We start from the raw sequence: 10,249 nt of genomic DNA, 5'->3' as shown, positions 1-10,249 counted from the left end.
AAAAGAAGACAAAATAATGGCCAAAAAACATATGAAAAAATGCTCAACATCTCTAATCATCAGGGAAATGCAAATCAAAACCACAATGAGGTATCACTTATCTCCAGTGAGACTATGTTTTAATTTCTTCTAGCTTACGTTGGTTTGGAAGGCATATACCATTTTTCATTATTTTAGTGGTTACAGTAAAAATTATAATTATTCATTATTTATGATAATCACGTGATAATCAATACCTTAATTATCACAACAAACTATACAATGACTTGGAATATTCGATAATTTTTTGCCACTCCTGATACACTTTATTGAAAGGCGTTTGAGTCTACTTAATTTTTTAACAGCCAATTTTTATTCCAATGTGCCTGTATCCTCTTATTTTTCCAAATTGCTGCTTCTGTCTCTGACCTTCCTCTGAGATCATTTTCCTTCTTCCTGAAATGGATATTGAAGAATATCTTTAGCATGGTTGCATGTGGCAAACTCTTGTTTGTCTAAAAATATTTTTAATTCACTAAGATTTTGAAAGTATTCTTTGCTGAGTTCAAATTCCAGGCAGCCACTTGTTCCTTTCAGCACCTGAAGGTGTTGTCATCACCCCCTGCCTGCCTTTGTTGGGACGTCAGCTTTCCTGACCACTTGTACCCCTTTTAGGGGAGTTCTTTCTTTTGTTCCTGGCCACTGCATCTAAGGTTTTTCTCTCTACCTTTTGTTTTCATAATTTCCAACATATTTCTGAGTATGAATTTCTTTCATATTCCAATGGTTTCTTGGGATTCTTGAATTTATGATTCTTTCATCAGTTTTTGAATATTTTCTGTCATTATCATTGAAGTGTCATTGTCAGTTCAGAAAAAAAATCACCTCTGCCTCAGTGGCCCCTTCTGGGATTCTAATTATTAATAGATACAGGTTAGACTGGCCATGGTATTCCTTGCCTGTGAGAGTTTTGGGCCCTCTTTTTCTTCTATCTTCTAAATTTTTGTCTCTCTGTGCTTTTGATTCACATTCAGTTTTACTACTTTTCTCATCAGTATTTATTGGCTTTTTTGTGTGTTCTTAATTTCATTCTTGGTATTTTCAGCTCCAGAATTTCTACTTGGTTCTTGTCCAAATCTGCAATGTCACTTTGTTCTAGTTTCTAGTTCCCATATTAAAAGCTTGGCTTATATTCTTTGGTACGTAGTAAGTTGACTTGTTTCATAACCAGAATCTTTCCATTTTAATATCTAAAGCTTTGCAGTCGGTTTCTGGTCTCTGCCCTCCTCTCCTCACCTACCTATGGCTTCTCATCCATGTCTTTCTTGCCTTCTTGTTTGACAATTTGCCTTTTGCTCTATTCTAGATATTGGTCATACAATGTTTATAGGAATAATTGGTGCCTGGGCTCTTGTTTTTGTCCTCCCGTGAAGATTTTTTATTTATTTTTTTCTGCTAGGAGTCTGGGGAAAGCTTATTTTGATTGCAAACTGGGTTTTGATGTAACCTTAGTTCCAGTGTCCTGGGCTGGATCTCTGTGACTACCGTAACATACTCATTTTCTTGAACTAGTTCGTTCAGCTCAGGCAAATGCTCTTCAGAGTATGGACCAAATTGTCATCTCATGTCTGCCAATATTTTAGGCCATGAGCATGGTGCTCGACTCCCTGCCTCTTCAGCACAGCATGCCAGGTGCTGTGAGAACATGCTCACAGAACACTCATGTTGGACACACAGTGATCGCAGGGGATTTTTGAACATATAGTGAGAAATACGAGATGGGTCATATTGACTGAAATAATTAAGAATCTTGTGGGAGGTGAGGCATCTGGTCTGTTGGACTTAGAAACCAGTCGTGCACACAAGGGAGATGAGGTTTAGAGTCAGGAGGTAGAAGGCAATGCCTGAGCAAGACTCAGTCTTCCTGTGGAGGGCTTTTGTGTGACTGTTCTCATCAGTTAGAGTTTTGGTGTAATATTATCACATTCATCAAAGTGGGTTCTAGGATTTCCACATTTTTTCATCCTGTTAGGGTGGGCTTTTACAATGAAGATTACTCTCTAGAAATCCAGTTTAGTGTGTGTGTGCGTGTGTTTGTGTGTCTGTGTAAATAAAGGGCTTTCTCTAAATCATTTAGGTTGGTCTCTTTAGTTGCAAGGATGGGCACAGTAAAGATCCAGACTCAAAGTGACTTGAACAGTGCTAAGATTATGCCAGTAACACTTGACCGGGACTTGGGAGTCCAGGTCTGCCTGCCGTGCTGCTGCCTCTTCTCGTGCTGCTTCCATCTTCTGCTGGAGCAAGATGACCTCAGCATTTCCAAGTGGCTTGTTCAGGACACAGCACTGCTCTGAGGAAGATGGTGTGGCACACTGCTGTTTGCCCAAACGTATTTTGTTCTCTCTTCTTCCTTCTCTATATTATGCTGCCATGTGTGTGCTACTAAAATATGCAACTTATGACACTCCCTTGCCGGTGCCGTGTCTCTGGAATATGGCCCTTGCCAAAGATGATTAAGCTGGTGGTTTCAGGGACATCTTTTGCCTTCCTGATGTACGTACTGCCACTGCTCTTTCATCTATTTGCTTTCTCCTGGCTGCAGGAAGGAGCCAGAAAGCTGAAAGCAGAGCATTCACCATGGAACCATGAGCACAAAAGTTATGCACTGAGGAAGTCAGAGTGGACAGACAGAGGAACCCGCAACAGCAGGGCGCAGAGAGAAGGAATGGGATCTATTGTGGTGCCGTGGAGTTAGCACTAGATAGCACCTCTGTATGTAGGGTTATTGAGGAAAAATAAACTCCATTTGTGTCAGTAACTGTCACCAGGTTTCCAGTAGATGCAGGGAAGTGTGTTCCAGACAGATACAGAAATTGCTGGCTCTTCTTTGAAGAGTCAGAATCCAGCTCCCAGAATCTGCCTTCGGTGGACATCTGGTTGGTGCACTTCACATGGCTTTTTTTTTTTCCTTAACCAACCAATAGGACCAGGAAGCCCGTGATTGGCTTGGGCTGAGAAAATTTATGTCTGAAGCGAGGAAGAAGAAGGAGAAGGATCGAGTTGTGTCTGTTCCAGCCTTGAAATGCATTCCACTAAGATGAACTTGGAGAGAATTTCACATTTAGGGCTAAGAATTTTGTGTGACTGGTATTAGCGTAAGAAGTTTTTACACACACACTCGTTGGTTGGTAACCCAAGAAGAAAAGAAGGCTGACCACAAAGGGAGACAATTCTCTTAGCTGCGCCTGTTCAGATAATGAAATCCATTCCATTCCTTTTGTATGTTGTAATTTAGACTCAAGAGGGTAAATTGAGTGGTAGAGGAATGACTGTAAATTGATTTTTTAAATATAGACAGATATTTCCATTCCTATATAGCCAACCAGATCAGACTCAGACAGACTTACTATTCTACAGCTGAAATACAGGGTAAAAGAAAATCTAAAAAACTAAACAATTTTCAGGCAAATAGCAGGGATTAGGTATATTTATTTTTGGCTGTGTATGTGTGTGTGTGTATGTGTGTGTGTGTGAGTGATATTAAATCAAACAAAATGGATTTATAAGGAAAATAAAAGAGATCCCCCCAAAAAGAAATTGAGGTCCCCGTTAATAAATAACAATAACTATAAATAATATGGATGTAAGTATTTCCTTGAATATTCGAAAGTGACATTATAATTGTCATAATCCTTAGACCAGACCATATGTTTAAGATCTGAAAAAATTTATTTCAGTATGTCTGCTCACATTTAAGTTGCATTTTCTATAAATTTCCCTTACATTATATATATATATATATATATATATATATATATCTCACCAGTTTTATATATATATATGTACACATATATATATAGCTCACCAGTTAAAACAATTGATACTGATATCATGTGCTGAGGCATGTATAGACATATGTATTTAGTGACTCTTGCTTTCTTTTGTAGTTACTTTGCCTATAAAAGTATGGATGGTCTTACATTTATAAACATAAATTCTTCCTTGGTCTCTACCTTCTTTCTCTCTCTTTATCTATTATGTATCCACACACATATTTATGGTATATTCTGAGTTGTTGCTATTTCTGTGATTATTTTTGCTATTCTGGCCCAATAAAACGTACACAAGACAAGGGAAGTGGCAGTGATTTAGACCAAGATAATTTATCTTTGTAGGAAGTGTTCTTTCCCTCACATGAAATGAGATGCCAGCACAGCATGACTGCTCTTTGGGGAACTCAGTGTGAGCCCCCAGTGTAACTGCAGTGGAGGGCCGTGCTGTCAACCTGACAGTTAACAACTGTAGGTTTAGTAGGTGCCGGCACTATGCTAAGTGCTGAAACATAGTTTCTTTATTGACATTTACAGCAACCTTATAAACCAGCTACTATCAGTATGCTGACTTCCAGACAAGGAAGGTGAAGCCAAAGAGGTAATTTAACATGCCCAAGGTCACAGAGCCGACAACGGTGGGGCTGGATTGGAACGCAGGCAGTCCAGTGACACCCTAGCAGATCCTCCCTGCTCTTTGTCCAAGACATCCTCTCCGGTGAGTCAGTTCAGAGCTGCTGCTAAATCGCACGTACAGTGCTGCTGTGATGAAGGGTGCTGCACAGGCCACGGTGCCATTGGCCTATTGAGTGACGCTGGTTTTTTTGTGCATGCTTTTGGTTTTAGTCTTGGCTTGTTACTTTGTTTTCCTCAAATACTTCCTGGAAACTGTCAAAGCACCTCATATAGTATCTATGACAAGCAATTATTATCTAAATTGTAAAGATGAGAAAATTGAGGTACAAAGAGTCTAGTAACTTGACCAGTATCCAAATGCCAGTGAGGAGGGACCAGTGTTCAATCCCTCCCTTCTAAAATGTCTGTGCATTTATATGCAAAACATACTTAATCATACACAAAACATCTTTTGATACTTTTTTAGGAAGTTGCCAGGTGGTGGGCTTTTCTAGCAAACACATCCAATATATTCTTTTTTTTATGATCAAATTCTAAATGTCCTAGGAATTTAGATTTTCCCATAGAGCTGTTCTAGAATGTAAGTGTAATTGAAACAACAACAGCTAAAGGGGGAAAAAAACCACATGCTAAAATCCCATCCAATATTTCCCTTAGTACCTTTAGTCATAAGCTAAAAAACACTTTGAAGTCTGTGGGACTCCAGCAATTATGTTTGTTTGGCAACTCGCTTCAGGGAGTTAATGATTTCTTTGGCATTTTCTGAGACTTTTAACAGCAATTACTTTGAAATCCCCCATAAAGGTCTTGAGAAGCCTTGGGACATTGTCATTTGAGATGATAACAAAGTCATTTTAGAAGAAAAACTGAGTTGTGTTGTGAAAGCTTCTGAAGATGGAGCCCAGATGCTAAATCAGGTCCTGAACTCCAATCTGGGCTGCAAATGTGGAGGGAACAACCACCCCCCAAAATGTCATGCTTCCCAGCACAAGTGAGGGCCAAGAATTTAAAAGATAAAGGTAATTGAGAGGAAAATGAATGAGGCAGCCAACCTCTCCACAAGACAGGAGCCTGGAAGTTGGCTGCAGAGAAGAGAGGTAGCAAGATTTTTCATTATGTAGCTTCCTGGGGGCAAAATTCTATTTCAACGTTATTTTATTTTTGATTAAAAAGTAGTCTTCATGTTTGCATTGTTATAGATGTTAAATACATTCAACGGCAAAACAACAATATAATCCAAAGATTATTTACAGTGATTTTATCTCCTATTTCTGGAATGTTACAATTGCATGACTATTAAAGAATAATGTAGTTTACAAAAAATAATGAGTACTCATGCTGAGAAGCTGGCTATCGAAGATGCTTTTCTAATGGTTACAGGGACCATATATGGTTGATTTTGAGCAACCTGTACAGTGTAGTAGATATACCATGGACTTTAACAGCAAAGCAATTGGACTCAGTTCTGTTTTAGCCACTTAACCCATGTATCTTTGGCCAAAGCATTCAGTCCTTGGAAGCCTCATTCTACTTTTAAGAAAAATAACAATGATGAACACCATGAAGTCTCAATCTCATCTGTGCACAGGAGAGTGGCCTGGACAGCACAGTGGCAAATTACCATTTATGTCTGAAGTTGAGCAGGGCAAGAGACTAATGTATGCTGGAGTTTGAATGCCTATGCATTTATTAAGGTCACACCAGGTGAACAACTATTTTTGATAAGTGGGGTGAAAATTGGATGCACTCTCTCCAGTTTTTTACTCCGTCGCCTTCCAGTGGAACTGCTCTTGCAGGCTGCTGCTCGCTCAAAGCATGGGGTGACCTCCTGGTTGACTTTCTGTGATAGGCTTACAGTCATTGCATGATGGGTTAAGGTGTGTTGTCATTGACTGATCAGACAGGATTAAAACCAGTTCTAGTAACAATGGCTATAAAACAATCTGTCTTTTCCTAGGCATGAGGAACTTTTTTATTTTCACTATCATTATGTATAACTCATGATATTTTATATTTTAAAATCACATTCGACTTCTGCTTTCAGGAAGATGGAGTGAGCATTCTTTTCTCTACTCTTCCTGCTGACTATAGCTGTCGTCATAGGTAAAACAAATGAATGAAGAATCTGAAAGGTGGAAAGGAGAAGGCAGATGGGCCGAGAGACCTCACCGCCCTAGAAATGACAGGGTGGTGAGTTCTCTGGGTTTCAGTTTTGCCTCATATATCTCAAACTTGGAGGTGAAGGAGCCAGCAAGCTAGAAAGGACTTGGCGCAGACTGAAAAAGCTTCCCCCAAAGGCCTACCCTCTCAAGCCAAAGAACCAAGAAAGGGGCAGCCTCACAGAAACAATGCTTTTAAAGGAAACACAATCTATTTAAGCCAAATACCACAGAGAAAACAGTGGCCTCACCCCTACCCAGGCCAGGAAAGGCCAAGCGAGGAGTTAGACTTTCATACTCTCCAGGCCACAGCGTCCCCCAAACCCCAACAGAGTAGTGCCAGGCTGAGAAGGGAGTCAGGACTTTCATCTCTGCCAGGAAGAAATGATACCACCCCCCCGGAGTGGCTTCAGCGGATGCCACATGGGATGTGTGGACTGCCACCTCACGTGGCAGTAACAAAATGCCCGTCTACTTACTTACTCACGGGATGGTGTCGAAGGAGGCTTAGTAGAAAGTTAAGACTTTAAACCACCCCCCTGGCAGTAATGAGACCACCCCTGGGGTATCATGACACTGGTGTATCAGTAGAGGCTGTGTGGGGAACAGTAAAGAGGCATTTATACCCACCTCAGCCAAGGAGGACTCAGTAAAGAGCAGGCGAGAAGGCAGAGCTTCCACTCTCACCCAGCAGTGATGAGGGGCACACACCCTTGGGGTCCACAGAGACCCAGAGGGGAAACTGCACTTCCAATCCCACTTGGAAATAATGGGCAGTTCCTGCCCTTCCCCCGCCAATGTGGCATCAGAGAAAGCCAAGCAAAGAGAAGGTTCAAATAAGACACAAAGTCTCAGACCATAATACTCAAAATATTCAGATTTCAATCAAAAATCACTGATCATACAAAAACCCAGAAAAATCAAAACTTAAATAAAAAAAAAAGACAGTCAATAGATGTCAATATTGAGTGTCAGATTTTAGGATTTAGTTTGAAGCAGCTATCAAGAAAATGTTTCAAGGAACAATTACAAACATCATTGAGACAAATGAAAAAAAAATAGCCTCAGCAAACAAATTGAAGTCGTGAAGAAGAATCAAATGGAAATTTTAGAACTGAAAAATATGGTAACCAAAATAAAAATCTTGGTGAATAGATTCAATAGCAGAACGGAGGGGACAGAAAAAGGAATTTTAATGAACTTGAAAATAGAACTGTAGGAAATACTCAATCTGAGCAACAGAGAGACTAGAAAAAATAAAAATAGACACACCTCAGGGATCTGTGGGACTAAAACAAAAGATACATTGTTCCTGTCACCAGAGTCCCAGATGGAGAAGAGAAAGAAGATAGGGCTTTTAAAGTACTTGAAGAAATAAGGGCTGAAATCTCCCTAAAGTTGGCAGAAGCAATAAGCCTATAGATTTGAGAAGTAGGTCAAACACCAAGCAAAATGAACCCAAATAAAACAGCAACAAAACACATCACAGTTAAATTCCTGTAAACTAAAGCCAAAAAAAAAAAAAAAAAATACTGACTGCTATAAAAGAGAAACACTTTACCTATAGGGGTAAGCAAGTCATAAGGCAGATTTCTTATGAGAAACCAGAGAGGGAAGATGAAGTGGTACAGAGCGTTTCCCACGTGCTGAAAGAAAAAAGTGACAACAGCATCCTGTGTGAAGGAAAAGCAACCTCCCCTCCCCACCCCCCTGGAATGGAGGAGAAGACAAAGCATCCTCAGGCACAAAAATAAATAAATAGCAATAAAATGGTTTGCCAACAGATCTACCATAAAGGAAGGCTAAAGGAAACTCTCTAAACAAAAAAGACATAATAAAACAAGGAATATTGGGACATTAGGAAGGAAGAAAGGCCATAGAACAGTAAAAAAAAAAAAATGAGTAAATACAATAGACAATTATGTTATAAATACACAATGATGAACGAGGGAGGGCAGAGAATAAAAGGAAATAAGATTTCTACATTCTCTTTTACTGGCAAAATGATTACATGAGCAGACTGTGATGATGAACTTAATATGGATACAGTGTAATACTTGGAATAATGACTGAAATAGTTATACCACGAGATACACTCCAAAACCCTAGAGATAAATCAAAATGAAATTCTAAAAATACTCTAGCAAAGCAGAAAAGAGAAATAAACAACATGAAAACAGAACAAAGAGAAAGCAAAAAATAAAATGGTAGAGTTGGTTCCTAACAGCAACTGTTGCATTCATTGCAAGTTGTCTAAATATACAAGTATAAGACAGAGATGGGCAGATTAAAGAACACGGGCAAACCATATTCTATGTATGAGAAACTCACTTCCAGTATAATAATATAGGTAGGTTAAAAGAAAAAAGATTGAGAAAGCATATCACTGAAACAAAAGCAGAAATGTCTATATTAATATCAGATAAAGTGGACTTCAGAGAAAAGAAAATTTTCAGAGACAGAAATATTACGGGTCAATCCCCTAGGAAAACAAGTCAATCCACCAAGAAGACATGGTAATTTCAAATATATATACATCAGATGACAGAGCTTCAAAATAAGTGAAGCAAAATTTTTAGAACAGAAAGGAGTAATGGGCACATCCACAATGATAGTGGGAGGTATCGACATCACCTTGCCAATAAGTTTTGAGGTGACAGAAAATCAACAAGGAAGTAGAGGAGCTCGACAGCGCCACCACCCTAGAGAATCTCAGTGGCAGTTACTTCTGGAGCACTCCATTCAACAACAGAAACAGATTTCTTCCAAGCACTCACAGAACTTATGCCAAAATAGCCCATGTCTCAGGCCTTACAAAAAACTCAATAAATTCAAAATAATTGAAATCACACAGAGTGTGTGCTATGACCACAAGGGAACCAATAGAAATCAAAAGACAATAGAAAAATTTCCAAACAATTGAAAACTAATAACACACTTCCATATAATTCACGGGTCAAAAAAGAAGTCAAAAAGGAAACTAAAAATTATATTGAATGATTAAAAATGAAAATACAATTTATCAGTGGTTGTGGGTCACAGCTGAAGCAGCACCAAGGAGGAAATTTATAACACTAGGTGCATGCATTCAGAAAAGAGGAAAGATTCTTAATCTAGGTTCCTACCAATAACCTAGAAAAAGAGCCAAATCAACCCAATGCAAACAGAAGGGAGAAAATAATAAAGATAAGAGCCAAAATCAATGAAATTGAAAACAGAAAAGCAAGAGAAAAAATTGGGAAAACAAAGAGCTGGTTCTTTTTAAAGATCAATAAAGTTAAAAAAAAAAAATAAAACCTAGTAAGATTTACAGAATGAAAAAGAGAGAAAACACAAATTTGCAATCTCAAGAATGAAACTAAGGATGTTGAAGATACCAAAAGGATAATAAGAAAATACTATGAACCATTCTATACATATTTATTGAATAATTTAGATGAAATAGACCAATTCATCAAAAGTATAAAAACTCATCTAATATGAAATAGATAGTTTAAATAGTCCTCTATCAAAGAAATCAAATGCATAATTTAATAACTGCACCGTATTCCCTAAAAATGTCCAAGTCCAGATGATTTCACTGGAGAATCCTATAAAACATTGAAAGAAGAATTAACAAATTGTACATAATCACTTCCAGAAAAT

Source organism: Propithecus coquereli, unplaced genomic scaffold (genome assembly GCF_000956105.1).
Source record: "Propithecus coquereli isolate 6110/MARCELLA unplaced genomic scaffold, Pcoq_1.0 Scaffold252, whole genome shotgun sequence".
Taxonomy (NCBI): domain Eukaryota; kingdom Metazoa; phylum Chordata; class Mammalia; order Primates; family Indriidae; genus Propithecus; species Propithecus coquereli.
This window is presented reverse-complemented; position numbering follows the sequence as displayed.